The following is a 23,481-nucleotide window of genomic DNA, read 5'->3' on the forward strand; positions in this document are numbered from 1 at the left end:
GAAGTTGAAAATTGAGCGAAGCTAATCAAGGTAAGGAAATCACTCTTATCTTGTTGATATAAGCTTGAGAATATGAGTATTAGCATAAAAATGTAGAACAATCCACATGACACACTTAGCTAACCAGATTAACGTATCACTGGCATGTGAATAAACAGGTCAACCCATCGTGTACCGCAATGTTGACTACCCAACATCGTCGCAACGAAGAGGGTGTAATGTCGTTAACTTAACATGACCACTAGAATACGGGCGGGCGCTACTCCTATAGCACTACGCATAGTGCTATACATGTTAAGGTGTGGGTTAAAAGACAAGTGCATCACATAAGAATAACCCAATAATCACGAATCCAGTATAACATATTAGTATGCATGTATTAAATTGAAATGATATAACGTACAAATGTAAAACACATGAAAATTGAGATAGCATAAAAGAGATTTAACATAAAACGTGGATTGTCACGGAACGTAACATATGACTATTCCAAAGTAAATCGAAGTCCTTTTCGAATTAAGGAAACGTGCTTTGGCCTAATAGACAAATACTCTCATCGAGAAGCGTTTAACGATATTTGTCCTTCCAGTTACTACACGTCCTTAATCGATTGGGGAAATCGAAACTTTGGCGAGATTGAAAATCGAAGAGTGGGACTAGTTAACAAGATGCGAGTTTCACCTCTAACTTGATAACATCGAACCCTAGTGTGGTTGGTACTTATCAAAAGATAAGGGTCCACTAGAATATGAAATGGAAATTCCCTTCAAGATTTGGATATCACTCCTACCTTGAGGGTAGATTTCGTGCAAAATTCAAAGCATAGCTGAATGAAAGTCATCACCAAATGTGGGAATCACCCCTATTTTGGATGAATCGTTTCGATTGTGTTATAAGAGTGTCTTCAAAGCTTCCATGTGTGTATTGTGTTAGCCTTAAGAAAGGCTTGTATATTAGAAGTCCAAAAGAATAGAGGGAAGCAAGGAAGAGAGAAGGGAATATTGTCTTAAACAGCAAATAAATGAGAAAGCTCCTAAACTATAGACTAGGTAAAAGCATTCCTACTTTTCCTAATTCCCTATAGTTATGGCTCTGATACCAATCTGGTATCAGAGTACTCCTACTATAGACTAGGGAAAAGTATAGCAATTCTACCTAATTCCCTATAGTTATGGCTCTGATACCAATCTGTCACACCCCAACCGATGGCGGAAACATCGGGATGAGACGAACAAATTGCTCAAAACATCATAACACTACATGTGACAATATAATTAAGTTTCATTTATTAAAATTGCAAAGTTTCATACATTGTCATAAAAGGAAATAACAAACATTAAACATAGTTTATTTCAAAAGTGGGTTTCTAGGCCATCCTATTCATTTCTTCAAATCTTGACTTCCTCATCCTGCAGTATGCATTTAAAATAAAGTCAACAAAACATGTTGGCGAGTATACAAGTTTGATAATAGTATAATATGTTTGAAATAGATTAACATGCTCAAATCCACGTGACTATATGATTTCATATTAACAGTTATACTCGTAACGATGAAATCTATGTGTTCAAACCAAAGTTTAACGCAATTAACATAGCCTAACCCTAGAAGGGTGGTAAATGAGTAACATAGAATAAACCTAACAATACCCATAATATTATGGGAGGGGCGTTTCTCAACCTACAGCGCTGCCATTGTTAGGGGAGGCTTACAAAGTTAATGAACACACAGTCATAAATGTTTAACAGTAGCATAACGTGATTAACATGAGTCAAATAGATTCACATGAAATGTGGATTGAGGGTGCAAAAATGTTTAACATAGTGTGTTTCATATAGAAACGCATACAGCACCCAACATGTGATAAAATAGAAAATGGGTCATGTATACTCACATTGGTTGCGTTGCGATTTCTTGTAATATTGCACGAGTAAAGATTTGAGAACAATCCAAGAGAACGAACGTAAGTGATTATCCTAAATATTTGAAATAACACATAACGAACTTGTTATTATTTATTGGTTAATATAAACAATCCTAATATTTATGAATTAGACGATATCCCTAATATTTGAGATTTCCAAATTGTTTAAATATTAGAATTTAACTCATCAATAAAATTAAGATAGTTTGGTAATTTAATTAATTTTAGCTTAGAAAGAAAGAAAAGGAACTATTGAAAATTATTTGGGGGTTATCGATATGGATTATAACGAATTTTAAAAAAGAAAAGGATTGAAATTAATTGTTAATTATTCAGGTTATTAATAAATGTTTAAGGTTTCATAAAAAAATAGAAGAAATAAATAGAATAATAAAAACTGAATTTAATCAAGGGATTTTATTGTTTTTAACAAAGGGTAAATTTGATTTAAAAAAAAGTGAAACAGTAAAAAAAAAGATCTAAGCAAACAGGGACTAATTTTGTAATTTGTTGAAGATGGCAAAAGATTAAAAAAAAAAGGCGACATGAGTAACAGTTCATCATCTTCTTTGTTTAGAACACTTAGAATATAACTCCACAAACACAAATCACATTTCTGATCGAAATCGTTTTCTTTATTCATCCGCTTGATCCATTAGTATAGAAATAAAAGAAAACAAATAGCTTGAGTTAAAGGGTTATACCCGACGTGAACCCCGGGTCGCGGTTCTCCCGACGGTCTCCGGCGTGTCTCCGACGTCGCCTCCGATCTTCGGCGAGCTAGGTTCGCTTCGGCAGAAACCTTGTTCGCTCCGACAAGTGTGAGGGTTATTCGAAAAGGTATTTTGATTTCGTTTATGCGAGTCATCAAGATCATCTTCCTGGTTTTGAAGAAAGAACAGTGAGTTGAACAAAGGTACGAACAAAACAACAAAAAAAAAACTTCTGTTGTAATTCCTCGGATTTGGTTAACACTGTTAGTGGTTCACATATAACAGAAGTAAATTGAGTCGAAGAAAAGAAAAGAGGGATACCGAATCGAGTGGAGTGGTTCCTGTCAAAAACTATGGTCGTCTTCTCCGATCACCGGCGATTGATTGAGGTTTCCGGCGACGTGTATTTTTCTCGTGAAAGGTGTTGTGGGGTCGAGATGTGTGGGTATGTCGTTTACGTGATGGTGTTGTGGTGGTGTTTATCGAAACAGAAAGGGTGTCGAGATGTGCTTGTGGTGAAGAAAAGATGGTGATAAAGGTTTCGGTTTTATAGCCTTTGTACGGTCCGCAATTTAAGGAATACTTATGAGTGATTGCATGTGTAATACAAGGAGTCAAAGGGTCATAAGCGTTTGAAACAGGAACGCGGAATTTACAGCCCATTATTGATCAATTAAATTGTTACTAACCTCCTTATATAATTAAAGAAATTATAAAATGTGCACCAGAAATCCAAGTAGTGGATATGACATCACATATACAGTCATTTACAAAGTTACTCTTAATTATATTTAAACTCTTAAATCATTACTATTAATTTTTCTTTAAAAAAATATAGTAATGATTCAAAAGAATAGTTCATCGTTGTATTATTAACCCCCATAATTGTTTTAAATGGTGTTATTCTAAGATAAGTTATACTTGATACTAAAACTTGTTTAATCATAAATTAGTTCTACTAGCATATACACAAACATCAAACAATCTGTTAAACATGATTTGATTAAAAGTTAAAAAGATAAGTATTATAAAAGTAGGTTAAAATAAAGAAATAATATATAATGAGTTGATTGGAGAACAAAAGAGTAAATGATAATAGGTTGATTGTATAAAGAAGCATAATAGATTATTTAAAAAAAAGTAAATATAAGATAAACACCCATTTTGACGGATGTTACAGTCTCCCCTACTTTAGAAGATTTCGTCCTCGAAATCTAAGAGGAAGACTTTTAAAGATTCGAAAGAAAAAAAATAGATGAGACTTGATCATAATGGTTGTTTAAGGAAATTATTTTCATGAATGAATCACATAACATATAATGTTTCAAATAGTTTCACATAGCAAATATTCAACTAGTTTCACATAATGAATTTCACGTAGTGTAACATAGATAATGAAAACAGCATAAATTTAGTTTATTCACGAGAAAATTAATATTATTTGTTTTAGATTGCGAAGATAGTGCGATTCGTGTCTCCAAACTTGAAATGAATGTAACGTTCAAATATAAAGTTTCATTGAGAACGAAAAAGAGTTGGCAACCACCTCTGAGGTAAGGAAATCACCCCTAGCTCATTGGTGAAGTTGAAAATTGAGCGAAGCTAATCAAGGTAAGGAAATCACTCTTATCTTGTTGATATAAGCTTGAGAATATGAGTATTAGCATAAAAATGTAGAACAATCCACATGACACACTTAGCTAACCAGATTAACGTATCACTGGCATGTGAATAAACAGGTCAACCCATCGTGTACCGCAATGTTGACTACCCAACATCGTCGCAACGAAGAGGGTGTAATGTCGTTAACTTAACATGACCACTAGAATACGGGCGGGCGCTACTCCTATAGCACTACGCATAGTGCTATACATGTTAAGGTGTGGGTTAAAAGACAAGTTCATCACATAAGAATAACCCAATAATCACGAATCCAGTATAACATATTAGTATGCATGTATTAAATTGAAATGATATAACGTACAAATGTAAAACACATGAAAATTGAGATAGCATAAAAGAGATTTAACATAAAACGTGGATTGTCACGGAACGTAACATATGACTATTCCAAAGTAAATCGAAGTCCTTTTCGAATTAAGGAAACGTGCTTTGGCCTAATAGACAAATACTCTCATCGAGAAGCGATTAACGATATTTGTCCTTCCAGTTACTACACGTCCTTAATCGATTGGGGAAATCGAAACTTTGGCGAGATTGAAAATCGAAGAGTGGGACTAGTTAACAAGATGCGAGTTTCACCTCTAACTTGATAACATCGAACCCTAGTGTGGTTGGTACTTATCAAAAGATAAGGGTCCACTAGAATATGAAATGGAAATTCCCTTCAAGATTTGGATATCACTCCTACCTTGAGGGTAGATTTCGTGCAAAATTCAAAGCATAGCTGAATGAAAGTCATCACCAAATGTGGGAATCACCCCTATTTTGGATGAATCGTTTCGATTGTGTTATAAGAGTGTCTTCAAAGCTTCCATGTGTGTATTGTGTTAGCCTTAAGAAAGGCTTGTATATTAGAAGTCCAAAAGAATAGAGGGAAGCAAGGAAGAGAGAAGGGAATATTGTCTTAAACAGCAAATAAATGAGAAAGCTCCTAAACTATAGACTAGGTAAAAGCATTCCTACTTTTCCTAATTCCCTATAGTTATGGCTCTGATACCAATCTGGTATCAGAGTACTCCTACTATAGACTAGGGAAAAGTATAGCAATTCTACCTAATTCCCTATAGTTATGGCTCTGATACCAATCTGTCACACCCCAACCGATGGCGGAAACATCGGGATGAGACGAACAAATTGCTCAAAACATCATAACACTACATGTGACAATATAATTAAGTTTCATTTATTAAAATTGCAAAGTTTCATACATTGTCATAAAAGGAAATAACAAACATTAAACATAGTTTATTTCAAAAGTGGGTTTCTAGGCCATCCTATTCATTTCTTCAAATCTTGACTTCCTCATCCTGCAGTATGCATTTAAAATAAAGTCAACAAAACATGTTGGCGAGTATACAAGTTTGATAATAGTATAATATGTTTGAAATAGATTAACATGCTCAAATCCACGTGACTATATGATTTCATATTAACAGTTATACTCGTAACGATGAAATCTATGTGTTCAAACCAAAGTTTAACGCAATTAACATAGCCTAACCCTAGAAGGGTGGTAAATGAGTAACATAGAATAAACCTAACAATACCCATAATATTATGGGAGGGGCGTTTCTCAACCTACAGCGCTGCCATTGTTAGGGGAGGCTTACAAAGTTAATGAACACACAGTCATAAATGTTTAACAGTAGCATAACGTGATTAACATGAGTCAAATAGATTCACATGAAATGTGGATTGAGGGTGCAAAAATGTTTAACATAGTGTGTTTCATATAGAAACGCATACAGCACCCAACATGTGATAAAATAGAAAATGGGTCATGTATACTCACATTGGTTGCGTTGCGATTTCTTGTAATATTGCACGAGTAAAGATTTGAGAACAATCCAAGAGAACGAACGTAAGTGATTATCCTAAATATTTGAAATAACACATAACGAACTTGTTATTATTTATTGGTTAATATAAACAATCCTAATATTTATGAATTAGACGATATCCCTAATATTTGAGATTTCCAAATTGTTTAAATATTAGAATTTAACTCATCAATAAAATTAAGATAGTTTGGTAATTTAATTAATTTTAGCTTAGAAAGAAAGAAAAGGAACTATTGAAAATTATTTGGGGGTTATCGATATGGATTATAACGAATTTTAAAAAAGAAAAGGATTGAAATTAATTGTTAATTATTCAGGTTATTAATAAATGTTTAAGGTTTCATAAAAAAATAGAAGAAATAAATAGAATAATAAAAACTGAATTTAATCAAGGGATTTTATTGTTTTTAACAAAGGGTAAATTTGATTTAAAAAAAAGTGAAACAGTAAAAAAAAAGATCTAAGCAAACAGGGACTAATTTTGTAATTTGTTGAAGATGGCAAAAGATTAAAAAAAAAAGGCGACATGAGTAACAGTTCATCATCTTCTTTGTTTAGAACACTTAGAATATAACTCCACAAACACAAATCACATTTCTGATCGAAATCGTTTTCTTTATTCATCCGCTTGATCCATTAGTATAGAAATAAAAGAAAACAAATAGCTTGAGTTAAAGGGTTATACCCGACGTGAACCCCGGGTCGCGGTTCTCCCGACGGTCTCCGGCGTGTCTCCGACGTCGCCTCCGATCTTCGGCGAGCTAGGTTCGCTTCGGCAGAAACCTTGTTCGCTCCGACAAGTGTGAGGGTTATTCGAAAAGGTATTTTGATTTCGTTTATGCGAGTCATCAGGATCATCTTCCTGGTTTTGAAGAAAGAACAGTGAGTTGAACAAAGGTACGAACAAAACAACAAAAAAAAAACTTCTGTTGTAATTCCTCGGATTTGGTTAACACTGTTAGTGGTTCACATATAACAGAAGTAAATTGAGTCGAAGAAAAGAAAAGAGGGATACCGAATCGAGTGGAGTGGTTCCTGTCAAAAACTATGGTCGTCTTCTCCGATCACCGGCGATTGATTGAGGTTTCCGGCGACGTGTATTTTTCTCGTGAAAGGTGTTGTGGGGTCGAGATGTGTGGGTATGTCGTTTACGTGATGGTGTTGTGGTGGTGTTTATCGAAACAGAAAGGGTGTCGAGATGTGCTTGTGGTGAAGAAAAGATGGTGATAAAGGTTTCGGTTTTATAGCCTTTGTACGGTCCGCAATTTAAGGAATACTTATGAGTGATTGCATGTGTAATACAAGGAGTCAAAGGGTCATAAGCGTTTGAAACAGGAACGCGGAATTTACAGCCCATTATTGATCAATTAAATTGTTACTAACCTCCTTATATAATTAAAGAAATTATAAAATGTGCACCAGAAATCCAAGTAGTGGATATGGCATCACATATACAGTCATTTACAAAGTTACTCTTAATTATATTTCAACTCTTAAATCATTACTATTAATTTTTCTTTAAAAAAATATAGTAATGATTCAAAAGAATAGTTCATCGTTGTATTATTAACCCCCATAATTGTTTTAAATGGTGTTATTCTAAGATAAGTTATACTTGATACTAAAACTTGTTTAATCATAAATTAGTTCTACTAGCATATACACAAACATCAAACAATCTGTTAAACATGATTTGATTAAAAGTTAAAAAGATAAGTATTATAAAAGTAGGTTAAAATAAAAAAATAATATATAATGAGTTGATTGGAGAACAAAAGAGTAAATGATAATAGGTTGATTGTATAAAGAAGCATAATAGATTATTTAAAAAAAAGTAAATATAAGATAAACACCCATTTTGACGGATGTTACAGGTGCTGATGAAGAAGATACAATAAACCCTAGATCTCCTAAGTGAACTAATAAGGAGCATTTATATGTGTGGATTGTTATGGACTAAAAGTTAGGGCCTGGGATGTTATGAACCCTAGATCACCTCACCACCATCACCACCATACCTCTACCACCGTGGGTTTTGCAGACCTGTGCGGTTTAAATGTTGCGACAATCTGAAAATTGAAGATCTGTTTAAATGGAGTTGCCAGATCTGTTTAGTGGTCGGCATTGCAGGTGGTGACGGTGGAAGTGCAGCGGTGGTGGGTGGTGTGGTGTTGATTGTGGATGTGAGACGGTGGTTGGTGGTGTGGTGTTGATGGTGGAGGTGAGACGGTGGTGGAGGGTTTTCAATAGCGGTGGTAAGACATTGGTGGGTGGTGTGGTGGTGACAGTGATGGTGTTGATAGTGGTGGGGGATGCAGGTGGTCTAGAGAGAGAAAGAAAGATGGGAGAGAGATGAAGGGTACAAAATGTTTAGAGAGAGAGAGAAAGTGATAAGGGGGAGAAAGATATATAAAGAGAGAGAGAAAAATCTACTAATAATTTATTTTTTTATTTTTTAACTATAAGAGTATTTTGGTCATTTAACAATACTTAACAAAAAATTCTAATAGTGTTAAAAATTTGGACTCAAATGGTTAAGAAAAGTGGCTATAGGGACTCGGGACATTAAACATTTTGATTTTGGACTTAAGTGGTTAAAACCCTAAAACACAGGGACTCAAAGAGTAATTTACCCTATAAATATTATGTTGGGAATTTTGTATACCATGGATAATCAGAGAGGTGTGTAATCACTCTCAAATCAAATTATTTTAATGGTTCTACCGAATAATTCAATCGGATTCAAGTCTGAGTGAGAAATCGAAACACACTATGCGTGTATTGCAATTTCATGAATGAACTAGAAGAACTTGTGACCAAAACTATCTGAGAAATTTAGGGTTAGGAATGAGTAACTACCAGCGGTAGATATCTTTATATTTAAAAAAAAATGCCTCCATAGGCGGCTCGACCCCCGCCAGGGGCTGCCACCCCTTGGACCCTGCTCTTAGGGGCGTTGCCCCCCGGACCCCCGTCAAGGAAGCACGTTGCTCCCTTGGAACCTCATTCGGAACTGTGCCCAAACACAACTCGAACAAGCGTGCACTAGTGCACCTTCTAACTTATTCGATATATATTATAATTCCTTTTGGTTATCAATTTAATCCCGATTACATTAGTTATAAATTTAACCCATCGAAATTTGTAGAAGAGAACTAATATACACATGTTATGTAACATTTTAATTTTTTATTGAGTAAATATAATAACGAATCTTTTTTTGTTATGTACTATTTTAATTTTTTATCGAGTAAATATACTAACGAATCTTTTTTTATTATTGTCATTCAATTTTGTGAAAAGCAGAATCTATAACTCGGTGTATGGTCATATTCATATACGAGTTTTGTTTCAGTTACAACAAAGAAACTACGCTAATAGCAGCAGTAACGAACGATCTTCTCTCTCAATCAAAAGTCAAAACCCTTGAAAATTCTCCGGCGGTTTACGATGGCTGATATATTCACCGGCGACGTTCCGAAATCACCGAAGCTTCCGGGCAAAAGAAACATACTCATCACCAGTGATCTGCCGTACGTCAACAACGTTACTCACCTTGGAAACATTATCGGCTGTAAGTTTAGCACCCTATATAAGGAGAGGATCATGAGAAAATTAGTTAAACTTGAAAAAACTAAAAAACTCACTCAAAAGTGAAAACCACTAAAAACTGTTGGGGAGGATGAAGGAGAACCAAAATTGAAATAAAAAATATATATAACTTTTTAGATAGAATTCGTATGTTATTATTTTTTTTTTAAATTGCACGATAAGATCAAAAAATTTCTTATCTTTCATTCGAGTATATTCGATCATATTTTTTCGAAACAAACAAAAGATTTAACGTGTCGTCTTTCTTTAATACTACTATTATAGTAGTGCACATATGCAACATAACATGTAATTTAGCCATAAGATTTGGGTTAAGGGTTTAGTTTATAGGTGTGGGGGGTGGTTCGGTCTAAATTAACCTATGGCGGCAAATAGGTTATTTTTTTAAGATGATAAACAAATAACAAGCACATCAAATATGTTTACTGTACTAGGGTAATGTTAGACAAAAAACCCTCAAATTCTTAGAAAACTCTGGAAACCCAAATCTCCCCCCATTTTTACCCAACCTCCCGACATTTTTTTTTTTTGAAAAAAATTACACATGTAATATACATGTTTTAGAGTGTTTTGGGCCAAAAAAAACAAAAAAGCGCAGAAGGGATTTTTTAAAAAAAAATAAACAAAATTCAGTGCCTAACATGTGTTAGACAAAAATGCTGAAAGTTGCTGAATTTTTTTTTTTTTTTAAATTATCCCTTCGGCGCTTTTTTGATTTTTTTGGCCCAAAACTCTTAAAAACATGTATATTACATGTGTTATTTTTTTAAAAAAAAAAAATGTCGGGAGATTGGGTTTTCTAGGGTTTTTTATATAGATAGGGTTTATCAAACTTGTTCCAAAAGTTAAGTACATATAGGGCCCACAACGCCTATGAAGGCAACAGTTGTATATATTTCTGTTGTTGAACTGTAACCTGTAGATATTTCTGTTGTTGAACTTTAAATTGTACATTAATTGATCGGATGAACTAATTATGTTACATGTATATAATAAGAACATAACCGAACCGTATGAAGGCAACAGTGTTTAGTGTATATACGTGTTAGGGGTGAGCAGAAAACCGAAATAACCGAACCGTAACCAAAAAACTCAAATCTGAACCGAAACGAAAACCGACGGTTCGGTTTTCGGATATTTAATAACTGAAAATTTTGGTTCGGTTTTCGGAGAACCATTTTCAATAACCGAAAATAACCGAACTGATAAGTTATAATAGTAGGCCAAATCCATATATTTTTATGTTTAAGTTTAAGTTGTTTAAATGTTTAACCCATGCTACTAAAAATTATAAATTTTTTTTCTTGATTGTTAAATATTTATAATAAGAACATTAACATGTTTATTTATCATTGAAATGATTTATCCATTATTTACAATAAATAACAAAATTTAACATAAAAATTAAATGATTTTCAAAGTATTTTAAAAGAAAACGTCTTAATAAAAACTTTGAAGAAACATTAATATAGATTAGAAGGTCAGGTTTATGTGAACAATATTAATTAAAAAGACTAAGTATATTAACTTTAATGTAAACATTTAAAAAAGATTCTTAAACTTTGATTTATGCTTTTTTTTTAATCTTATGTAATTTGTCATCGGCTGTATGTTTAGTATATCATATATACTTAGGTTGTTAAACTGTAAATTGTGATCAGGGGCACAACATAGTGGGGCGGGGGAGCGCCCGACCCCTCGAACTTTTTGCTTAGTAGTGCCCAGTATGTAGTTTTCGTATAGAATTTTTTAGGTATATACGTTTTCGACCTCTCGGTTTTATAATTTTTTTAGGTATATACGTTTTCGACCCCCCGTCGGAAATCTCAAGACTCGCCACTGATTGTGATCAATTGATCGTTAACGATGAACTGATTTTGTTACATGTAGGTGTGTATGGTATATATGCTTGCCCCGTCGGAAATCTTAAGACTCGCCACTGATTGTGATCAACTGATTGTTAACGATAAACTGATTTTGTTACATGTAGGTGTGTATAGTATATATGCTTGTAAATTGTCACTGGCTGTAAGTTTAGTATATATACATATAGGTTTCTGTTGCTGAACTGTAAATTGTGATCGACTGATCGTTAACGATGAAGTGTGAACTTATTTTGTTACTTGTAGGTGTGTTTAGTATATATACATATAATTTTGTCATCAGTTGTAATTAAGTATATATATAATTAGGTTTCTGTTGTTGAATTGCACGCTGTGATCGTTAATAATGAACTAATTTTGTTACTGTAGGTGTGTTGAGTGAGGATGTGTTTGCACGTTTTTGTCGATTGAGGGGGTGCAACGCTGTATACATCTGTGGAACTGATGAGTATGGAACAGCCACCGAGACCAAAGCTTTGGAAGAGAATTACACTCCGAAAGAGATGTGCGATAAGTAATCAACTTCATGTGTTTCATGTTATTTGATATGTGTGATGAAATTACCACAAACCATTGGCAATTGAACAATTGATTTTGGATTTTAATTTTTGTTCATTTATCCAAATATAGTTGATTATTTCTCTCTGTAGATATCATGCAATTCACAGAGACGTCTATAAATGGTTTAACATAAGTTTTGATGAATTTGGACGAAGTTCAATCCCGCAACAAACAGAAGTTTGTCAATCAATTTGTAAAAAGTTAATGGAGAACAATTGGCTATTTGAAAAAACAATGCAGCAGGTACACATATGACTAATATAGTATCACAGCCCCCGACCCTACACTGGGCGGGACCCTACCGGTGTTTATTAAATTCGCAGGGAAAACGTATCAGGACCGGATGTCAGGAAAAATATTAGAGTTTCAAAACACCGAAATTTTCATTTCATAACTGTAGGGTAAAACCCATATTTACATAAAGGATTTTCACTTGAATAAATCCTTGATTACAAAAACACGTTTTATTCACGTTTACATAGCCATTTATTTAAGCTTGAGTGCTTCATATCACTATTTCTTCTCTTTACAGTAAATCACTTGAAACGCGTTTTAAAACATTTGATCAGCGAAAAATACCGGTGAGTTCATTTAGTTGTACAAAACACATTTGTTATAATTTACAGCACTAAGAGTTTTTATATTTGCTTATATCTTTCAATTATCCACAATACTTGTCACTCGCCCATTTCGGTGACTGTGGTCATATTACTATTGGATAACCCTTTATCCAATAATAAAGCTTATCAAGTAATGTATACAATACCTCACATACCGGCTGTAATATCAGAATACAAAGACTTAATCACTGTAAATACAACTAGAAAACATTTAGATTTTTAAAAGCATTTAATAAAATAGAATTACTCACATTGCAGATTTAAGGTGTCTATACTAGCCCGCTGGTTAAGGTCTAGTTTCCTAATTAAACACACAGCGCACACGTATTAGTGTATTAACTCAATTCAACTTTAACGAGAATCACGAGATCAAAACCCACAACGAATGACAAAATATAGCTATATACAGGCAACACTTAAACATCTGTTGGAACGGTTTCAATCGATCGGACAAAGTACCATACCAGTGATTCGAGTTATTACCCTGATTATAGGTAGAGTTTTAGCACTCCGAGTATTGTGGGTAGAACAGCAAAGTATCGAGAGAGAAAAAAAATTTTTGAGCGAGTTCTGAAGTCCCATGCACGTCCAATTTATAGTTGTACTTTCATCTCGTCGCGTCGTGCGACCGAATTAGCATAACCCCTTCACATCGGGCCCAAACATAGCTCGGTCAACACTTTGACCTAAAACGTGAAGTTGTGACCCGATACCACCCTAACATTGCCCGTGAACAACCACGTCAAGTTTCGTGGCGAGCCGACGTACAACAGGGACGATCCATGGCCCAACGACACATCGGGCCCAAACAAGGCCCAACAACACATCTGGCCCGAACAAGAACTGACCCAAGAACGTGAAGTCGTGACCCGATACCACCATAAGAATGCCTGTGAAACAACCTATATAAAGTTTGGTATCCATACGAGTTTAACGGGCCCGATCTATGGCCTAGCGAAATCGGGCCCGAACAAGGCCCGGTCAGCACGTTGACCCGAAACGTGATGTCGTGGCCTGCGACCACCCTAACAATGCACATGAACAACCATGTCAACTTTCGGCGATCCGACGTCGTTTGGTGGTGTTACGAAGAATCCCGATAAAACGAATGTACCAGGCCCGCAGGCCCATGGGCCCGAATTTAGCTTGTTCTTTCCCAAGGCCACCATCTGATAGTCCCGAGGGCTCACATAAAGTTTGGTGTCATTCCGACCTCGTTTGATACGGTTATTGTTGAACCACACGGTCGCGCGGTCCGGACCCGAACTCGGTCCACGTTTTGACCCGAGCAAGTCGGCCCGTGACCCCAAACGAACCTACTTGGGCCCTTCAATAGCCAAATAAAGTTTTGGGATGATCTGACGTTGTTTCATGGCGTTACAGATAATCCACACCAAACAAGCGTCACGGGCCGACCAAGCCAGGCCCACGGGCCCTTGGGACAAGAAAACTGAATTTTTTTCCATTCGAACCCATTAAAACACGTTACCGAGGTCTCACGCAAAATGTCATGCCAATCCGACTTCGTTTGATGGGGTTTTGAAGAATTATGATTTCTCGAAAATTTAATATATGTTCCTGTCACTTAGCTTTTCGTGCAACATGTATATATAGGGGAGGGGTGGGTGTTGAGCAGCCCATGCCCGGGCAACGCATGCCAGCGGCCAAGCCAAATGAGGCTCGTGGTCGAGAACAAGGGGTGCCCAGCCCTTTTCGCGCGCGCCTAACAGCCCAAGTGCCCCAACGATGACCGAGAACAAGCACCCCCCCCATGTTGCCAAGAAAACTAGCACACTGACCCATGCTTTGGCCCCAGCTGCCTGCCCATTCGCACAACGACTCGTGATTTCATGTCCAACGACTCGTGAATGTGCCCCGACGACCAACAAACCTCGAAAATTATGATTCCTCGAAAAATTAATGTATGTTTGTCACTTTACTTTTTGTGAAAAATGTATATATAGGGGAGACCAGGGGCTTGAGCAACCCCTGTGCCCAAGCAAGGGCAAGGTAGAAGCACATGAGACGCGAGGTTTAAAGCATATACAAGCGCGACGTCGGTCTCCCCAAGCCTCGTTGCCTATAAATCAAGCCCGGTGCCTTGTAAATGCCCCACACGATGCCTACAAGCGACGACGACGTTTTCTAATTAATCGATCGATGCCTCACACCTTGCAGCATGTTGCCTAGTAAACAAGCCATGCTGCCTTGGAAGCGCCCCACATCAAGGCATGTTCAGGCCCGACCCGACGATAGCAAAACGATGCTTGCTTTAAGGTAACGTTCTGGTAACACAGCCAGCCCGTAATTGCTAGTTTAAGCGGGTGGAATCTGCCTATAGGGGCGTTGCTTGCTTGCTGTGGATTTGGGACACGCCCAATATCTATCATCGACCCGGCTTAGTTCCTGTATGGCCCCATAGGTATTCAGGAAAACGTGCCTATGGGGAAAATCCCTTGAGCTTGTCAACCATGTTGGGTATCGTCTGGATCGATGATGGCACAAGGATTCTTGCTTTAAGGTAACATTTCGGCAGCACAGCCAGCCCGCAATTGCTAGTTCAAGCGGGTGGAATCTGCCTATAGGGGTGTTGCTTGGTTGCTGTGGATTTGGGGCACGCCCAATATCTATCATCGACCCGACGTAGTTCCTGCATGGCCCCATAGGTATTCAGGAAAGCGTGCCTATGGGGAAAGTCCCTCGAGCTTGCCAACAACCATGTTGGCTATGGTCTGGACCGATGATGGCACAAGGTTTCTTGCTTTAAGGTAACATTCCGGCAGCACAGCCATCCCGCAATTGCTAGTTCAAGCGGGTGGAATCTGCCTATTGGGGTGTTGCTTGCTTGTTGTGGATTTGGGACACACCCAATATCTATCATCGACCCAAAGAAGTGCTCAACATGGGTTGCTGATGGCTATTTTGGCACAGATGGTTCAGTTGGTTGGCTTTTGATAAACATTTAAATGTCATGATGCTTGGGATCCAATAAATTTATGTGGGAAGCTGAGAGCTGGAACGCAATGTCATTCACCAGACGGCTTAGCTTCGTCAGTGTGTATAATATGTCATTGAACCCCAATCCTCGATGCTAACCTGATAATGACTTTTGGATCGCAATTATCATGGCTATCGAAAACTGAGTAGGAGTCATCGAATAAGTGAGAACAATTTGTAGCCCTTATAGTCGTTGGCATTCGCATCGCCCGATGTGTTATGGGAATCGCTTTGTGCATTTGGCTACCTGCCTTGCCTCTTGGCCTACAGTGGGTGCCACTTGCTGGGTGGTTTTCGGAAACGTCCACCGTAAAGGTGCATGAGTGGTGTTTGGTTTCTTACGGGTGGTTGGCTCTGTCACACCCCGATCTCCACGTGTCACCGGTGGGCCCGGTGTGGGGTATGGTGACGTAGTTGGCGTCGTCATAGACAAACAACATAATATAATAATGCACAGCGGAAGCAGAAATAGATTCATTTCAACTTTAATTAAAATGTAATAATAAATATCACAAGTAGTTGAAACGGATCCACAGGCGGATCAAATAAAATAAGATAAATTGTTCAACAGTTTATTGTCGTCCGAGCTTGCGAGACTATTGTGGACGCTCTTTAGGAAACAGCCAGCCTAGTACGTATAGTACCTGCACTTAACCTTTTGGGAAAATACGTCAGTTTACACTGGTAAATACAAATTAACTGACTCATTTTGAAAAAGATTTGAAAATTGATTTAAATGCACATGGCATAAATATTTTTATTAACTTGGGATAATTATGCAATATAAACTTGTGAACGAATTACATGCAACTCGTACGTTCGGTAGCCCGGGATCTTGTCCGGGTTAAAGATTAATTGACACACCACATTAATGAGTTATACATGACGAGTGTACGCCTACACCCCATGCTCAGGTCGTGGCCATCTCGTAAGATAATGCCAAGGATATCCGGGACACGGTCAATAACCCCCCAAATGCTTAAAGTAAAACAAGACTGTTTAAACGAGCCGGACAAACTATTCCAATTGCATACCCAAGGGTGCAAGATTTGAACGCTCGATCAAGCGGTATTCTATATACCGTACCCCAAGCCCGTATAGGGAAAATAAGTTAAAATGTATTTACCTGAGTAAGTATGAATCACAATTGGTAAGTGTAGATAGCTTTTACTAGGCCTCCTATTCTGGAACAAAGGTTTATAATAACCTATTAGATTCCTAATGGGTCTTTATTTAAGCTTTAGCTTAGACCGGTTAGTTTTAAGGACGATACGGTACAAGCGCACGATTAAGCGAAAGACCGGATAGAATGTGATTTAGACCCGACAAGTTTGAATACTTGTATAATATGCGTATACTAAATACATTCTGGATTTTGAGATAAAAATGATAACGTTTGACCCGTTTCGGTCAATTTACGCAAACTAGTTACGTAAACCGAACCGAACGCAAAAAGGGCGTTACGGGTAACCAAAAGAGTCATATGCAAGTTCCCTGAGATAATATGCTTTAAATGTGATATAATATCAGCAAGTTATGTTCTATTATGCCCCGAATAATTTTAAACTCAATTTATGCCTTAGAAGGGCATTTTGGTCATTTAAAATGTTATAAAAGAGTTAAATTGGAAATCTGGGTTTCGGGTCTGATTTATACAGTACATATACTTAATTTGGCATATTATAACAGTAGGGTATGACCCATATACCAAACTTATCATTTAAAAATCAAACTATGCACCGTAGAGATATTTTAGTAATTTCACAAGGGCTAAAAATGTCAAAACTGGAAATCTGAGTTCAAAATCTTATACTTACTGTTATTATATGAAAATATGCTAAATACATCAGTAGGTATGAGTCTTATATGTTTAATATGAGTATAACGCTTACTATGCGCTAGAAACGCTTAAAAATGCGATTTAGAGCCGTTTCCGGGTTTTCAAAAGAAAGCTGAGATTTTTATATTTCCAGAATGCTCAAAATAATATATTTAACAAATAAAATTAGTAGAAAAAGGTTTGGGGTCAAAAGGATGTATAAAACTCATTTTATGGCTTAAACGGTCAAAACCGGCATTAACCGAATCGACTTAGCAATCTATGATACGATCAGCCAAAAATCAAATAAAAATCATCAAAAATCCCAAAATATTATATAACATCAGTGGGTAAAAAGTTTTATATCAAAAAGTGGCCTCAATTAGGTTATACGCTAAATGCGCCGTTTATTAAACATAAAGATATGGTTTTACGCTATCGGCCATAACTCAAAATCTGGACCACCAACTGATCTCAAATTTTCGGTGCAAGATTATAAATTAGAAATAAAGATTTCTACTCTTTCACTTTTCCAAAAATCACGTTTTATTTCAAAAAAGGCAAAATAGTCAACTTTTAAGCATAATCGGAAACATGCATATGAACCGGCTAAGCATAGACTCAAGTTGTGAAAATTCCAGAGAGTTAAACTAAAATAAAAATGGTCAAAAATAAACTCTAATACAGATCTCAAACATGCATGCACGGATCCGAATCGAGAGTCAACGAAAAAGTCGTTTTACAAGACTTTCGGTTCCGATTCGTGTTTATACTAAAGATTGTCGAGTTGATTATGATAAAACACATTCTTATATTCATTATAAGTTATTTTTGATGATCAAACTGATTGCATGTCATCTACATTACCATTTATGCTATATTCCGCAAAAACGATTTCTGTTGACTTTTTAAGAACATCTTTGACTCGACAAATAGCATGCTTAGAGTGGGAATCGGAGAATACCCTTTTGAGGGTTTGTTTCCCACATAAATACCAACTTATAAGTGGTTTCAATTTGAGAAATGACAGAGCCAATTTTGTTTAATCGAAAAGTCAAACTATATGAACAACGGATTGACTTTTTGCTAATAATCAAAGCTATAACGAATTAGAGGATGATATGAATGCTTACAAAGGTCCTAATGAAGCCTAGAAAGCACTTGGAGGCTGCCTTGACGACCAGAAAGCTCCTGGAATGCCTTGAGAGTTCTTGCAAAATTGTATGTGTTCTTGGTGGTTACACAAGTCCTCAAAAAAGTGATGAATTGATCAGATTTATTGTGAATTCAGGAGTTGTAAGAGTGCACCAGGTGTCCTAGACATGCATGGCCATCTATTGGTGAGAAATGGAGGTGCTCACAGCTGTTTTACACTCAAAAAATGGACTAAACAGCCCCTGCTCGCGATCTGCTGCACCTGGGTTTATTGGCAGCTGCCAAACTTTGTTAATTATTGGCAGTTTTGGTCCCTGTCCTTGCACGCGAGGTTTTGGCTATGAATCTTGACTCGTAAACCCTCAAATCTGGTTTTTAAGAACCTTGGGACATTTACCAACATGGTAATGTCCTCGGATAACTTTGCGCTCACCCGAAAAGTCATGAAATTCGACGTTGACGCTTTTAACCCCTCAAGTACGGTTTTGGCCATAACTTTCTCATACGATAACGAAACTTCATGAAATTTTTACCACATATTCTAGTGAGTATATTTTAGCATTACAAAGCTTCGGGTCTGCCAAAAGTTCACTCAGAGGTATAAATTCAACATGTTGACACTTTTAGCCCCTATAGTTTGTAATTCCTCACTTTTGTGCAATTTCCGCTTCGTATGATCCATGATCCATCCGTTTAAGGTTATAAACATTATGTAGGGTTATTATGGAGTCTATTTAGCCATTGTTGACACTTTGGACCCTTACGTTCCATAGTTTTCACTATTTGTCAACTTTAGTCCCTCTAAAGTTTGTTTTCACATACCGGAACCCTATGACACGTGTCAATACATTATTGGACGTAATTTTTCGAGGTGTTACATCCTCACCCCCTTAAAAGAAATCTCGACCTCGAGATTTACTGAAACAAATGAGGGTATTTTTCCTTCATCGTGGATTCCACTTCCCACGTGTATTCGGGACCTCTACGGGCATCCCACTTGACCTTAACAATAGGTATGTACTTTCTTCGGAGCTTCTTAACCTGTCGATCCTCAATCGACAACGGTTTTTCCACGAACTTCAAACTCTCATCTATGTGTATATCCGTATGCGGTATAACCAGTGATTCATCAGCGAAACACTTCTTCAAATTACAGATGTGGAACACATTATGAATAGCGCTAAGTTCTTCAGGCAAGTTTAACTTGTAAGCAACTGACCCGACACGTTTGACAATCTCGAAAGGTCCTATATATCTCGGGCTTAGCTTGACTTTCTTACCAAATCGCATCACCCCCTTCCAGGGTGATACTTTAAGCAACACCTTATCACCTACATCGAAGTGAAAATCTTTGCGCTTGGGATCCGCATAACTCTTCTGCCTATCCCTGGCAGCTTTCAAACGATCGCGAATCTGCACGATCTTGTCCGTCGTCTCAAAAACGATATCTGGTCCTGACAGTTGGACGTCTCCAACTTCTGCCCAACAGATGGGCGATCTACACTTTCTACCGTATAAGGCCTCAAAAGGCGCAGCTTTTATGCTGGAATGGTAGCTATTGTTGTAGGAGAATTCAATTAGTGGTAGGTTCTTATCCCAACTACCACCCAAGTCGATCGCACATGCACGCAGCATGTCTTCCAAAGTTTGAATAGTACGCTCACTCTGACCATCGGTCTGAGGATGATAAGCCGTACTAAAATTCAAACGAGTGCCCAATGATTGTTGGAAACTCTTCGAAAAATGCGACGTGTATCTAGTATCTCTATCGGAGATAATAGATACAGGTATACCATGTAGCGCTACAATCTTATCAACGTATAACTGAGCTAACATATCGGAGCTATACGTCTCCTTGATGGGTAGAAAATGAGCTGACTTCGTCAGTCTATCTACTATGACCCATATAGTATCATTCCCTTTTCTCGTCTTTGGTAACTTGGTAATGAAATCCATTGTCACCATTTCCCATTTCCATTTGGGAATTTCAGGTTGTTGAAGCAAACCTGACGGCTTCTGATGCTCAGCTTTGACTTGCGCACAAGTCAAACATTTAGCTACATGCTCAGCTACTGACTTTTTCAAACCAATCCACCAGTAGTTGGCTTTCAGATCCTGGTACATCTTATCAGCTCCAGGATGAACGGAATATTTAGAGCTGTGGGCTTCCTGGAGGATAACATCCCGAAGTCCTCCATAAACTGGAACCCATATTCGTCCATTTAGTCTTAGCATTCCATCTTTGTCGTAGGATAACTGCTCCTCAGTTACTCCTAACTTTTCTTCAGGATAGTTAGCTTCCAACACAGCTTCCTTCTGTGCAGCTAACACCCTTTCGTTCAAATTATTCCTTATTTCAATGCGCTTGGCATTGATTCTGATCGGTTTTACTCTTTCTTTTCTGCTTAAGGCGTCGGCAACCACATTTGCCTTGCCTGGATGGTATCTTATCTCACAGTCGTAATCATTTAGAGTTTCCATCCATCGCCTTTGTCGCATGTTCAATTCCTTCTGATTGAACAAATGTTGAAGACTCTTGTGATCCGAATAAATTATACACTTGGTTCCATACAAGTAGTGTCTCCACAGCTTTAATGCAAATACAACTGCACCCAGTTCCAAATCGTGGGTGGTGTAGTTCTTCTCGTGCACCTTTAACTGTCGAGAAGCGTAGGCAATGACCTTGCCTCTCTGCATGAGTACACAACCCATACCAGTGTGTGACGCATCGCAATACACCACAAATTCTTCTATACCATCAGGCAATGTCAACACTGGCGCATTGCTCAACTTCTTCTTCAGAATGTCGAAGGATTCCTGCTGCTTAGGGCCCCAGTCAAACTTAATCTTCTTACGAGTCAACGAAGTTAGGGGCGCAACAATCCTTGAAAAGTTCTCGATGAATCGCCTATAGTATCCTGCCAATCCTAGGAAATTGCGAATTTCGGTAGGAGTCTTCGGCTCCTGCCAATTCATGACCGCTTCTACTTTAGCGGGATCCACTTGGATACCACGCTCGCTTACCACATGTCCAAGAAACTGGACTTCTCGAAGCCAAAATTCGCACTTTGAAAATTTGGCATAAAGCTTCTCATGATGCAGAAGTTTGAGAATACAACGAAGGTGTTTCTCATGGTCAGCTTGGCTCTTCGAGTAGATAAGGATGTCGTCAATAAAGACGATAACGAATTTATCCAAATAAGGCTTGCAGACGCGATTCATAAGATCCATGAATGCGGCTGGTGCGTTAGTGAGCCCAAAAGGCATCACTAGGAACTCGTAATGTCCATATCGAGTCCTAAACGCTGTCTTGTGCACATCTTCATCTTTGACTTTCAACTGATGATAACCTGACCTCAAGTCAATTTTTGAGAAATAGCTTGCTCCTTGCAACTGATCGAACAGATCGTCGATCCTGGGTAACGGATACCTATTTTTGATAGTGACCTTGTTAAGCTCATGGTAATCGATGCACAGACGCATCGATCCATCCTTCTTTTTAACGAACAAGATTGGCACTCCCCAAGGAGACGAGATAGGTCTAATGAAACCTTTAGCTAACAGATCATCTAACTGTGTTCTCAACTCCTTCATCTCCGTTGGTGCCAACCTATATGGTGCTCTCGCTACTGGCGCTGCACCCGGAATGATGTCTATTCGAAACTCCACTTGCCTATCCGGTGGCAAACCGGGTAGTTCTTCAGGGAATACTTCAGGATATTCCGAGATAACAGGGATATCCTCAATCTTCGGCTTCGGCTCATCAATGGTAACTTGTGCCATATAAATGACACATCCCTTCTGCAGGCATCTGGATGCCTTGAGCATGGACACTTGCTCCGGCAATCCATGCTGGGTATCTCCTTGGATAGTAAGTGACTCACCAGACGGAGTCTTAACTATCACTTGCTTTCTGTTGCACAGAATCTGGGCTTGGTTATGCGATAACCAATCCATGCCTATCACTATATCGAAACTGGCTAGCTTAAAGGGAAGCAAGGATAACAGGAAAGAATGATTCCTAATGGATATAGCACACCCATCTAGGACAGTCGAGGCGGTTTCTATGGTTCCATCGGCTAATTCCACCTCATACTTCACATTTAAGGTTTTAACAGGTAGGTTTAATAACTTACAGAACTTATCATCTACAAATGACTTATCAGCTCCTGAATCAAATAGAACTCTAGCAAAAACATCATTTACAAGAAAAGTACCAGTAATGACGTTGTCATCTAGAACTGCTTCCTTGGCGTCCATTCTGAAGACTCTCGCATTGGTCTTCTTTCCTTCATCAGCTTTCTTGGCATTCTTTGGGCAATTTGGCCGGATGTGCCCTTTCTCATTGCAACCAAAACAAGTTGCATCCTTAAGTTTCTTACAATCTAAGGCTTTATGGTCTGTGGACTTGCAGATTCCACATCGTTTTTCGTGAGACTGGGATTTTGCTTTAAAACGACATTTCCCAAAATGGTGTCTCTTGCATGTCTTGCATCTGGGTTTCTCACCCGACTGATGATCTCCCTTCTTGAATCCCGACCCTTTCCTGTGGTCGTTGTTCCCTCGGTGTCTTTTCTCCGATCTTCGTGAGGTGTCATCCTCACGTTTCCTCTTGTTTTCCTCCGAGCTTTTAATAGCTCTCAATCTGACTACATCTTGAGTGAGGGAGAGGG

General features: G+C 37.7%; 1 long non-coding RNA gene and 1 pseudogene across 1 annotated transcript; one reads left to right on the plus strand and one right to left on the minus strand.

The window, feature by feature from the left end:
- Positions 1-6,107: 6,107 nt before the first annotated feature.
- On the minus strand, positions 6,108-7,594 carry LOC110892130. The gene is made up of 3 exons (XR_002565853.1): positions 7,177-7,594; positions 6,847-7,023; positions 6,108-6,194 (listed from the first exon to the last, which is right to left on the minus strand). It is a non-coding gene; the product is annotated as an uncharacterized LOC110892130 (long non-coding RNA).
- Positions 7,595-9,469: 1,875 nt separating this feature from the next.
- Positions 9,470-23,481, plus strand: part of LOC110888356 — a 67,337-nt pseudogene continuing 53,325 nt past the window's right edge.

This window comes from Helianthus annuus, chromosome 11, assembly GCF_002127325.2.
Source record: "Helianthus annuus cultivar XRQ/B chromosome 11, HanXRQr2.0-SUNRISE, whole genome shotgun sequence".
Taxonomy (NCBI): Eukaryota; Viridiplantae; Streptophyta; class Magnoliopsida; order Asterales; family Asteraceae; genus Helianthus; species Helianthus annuus.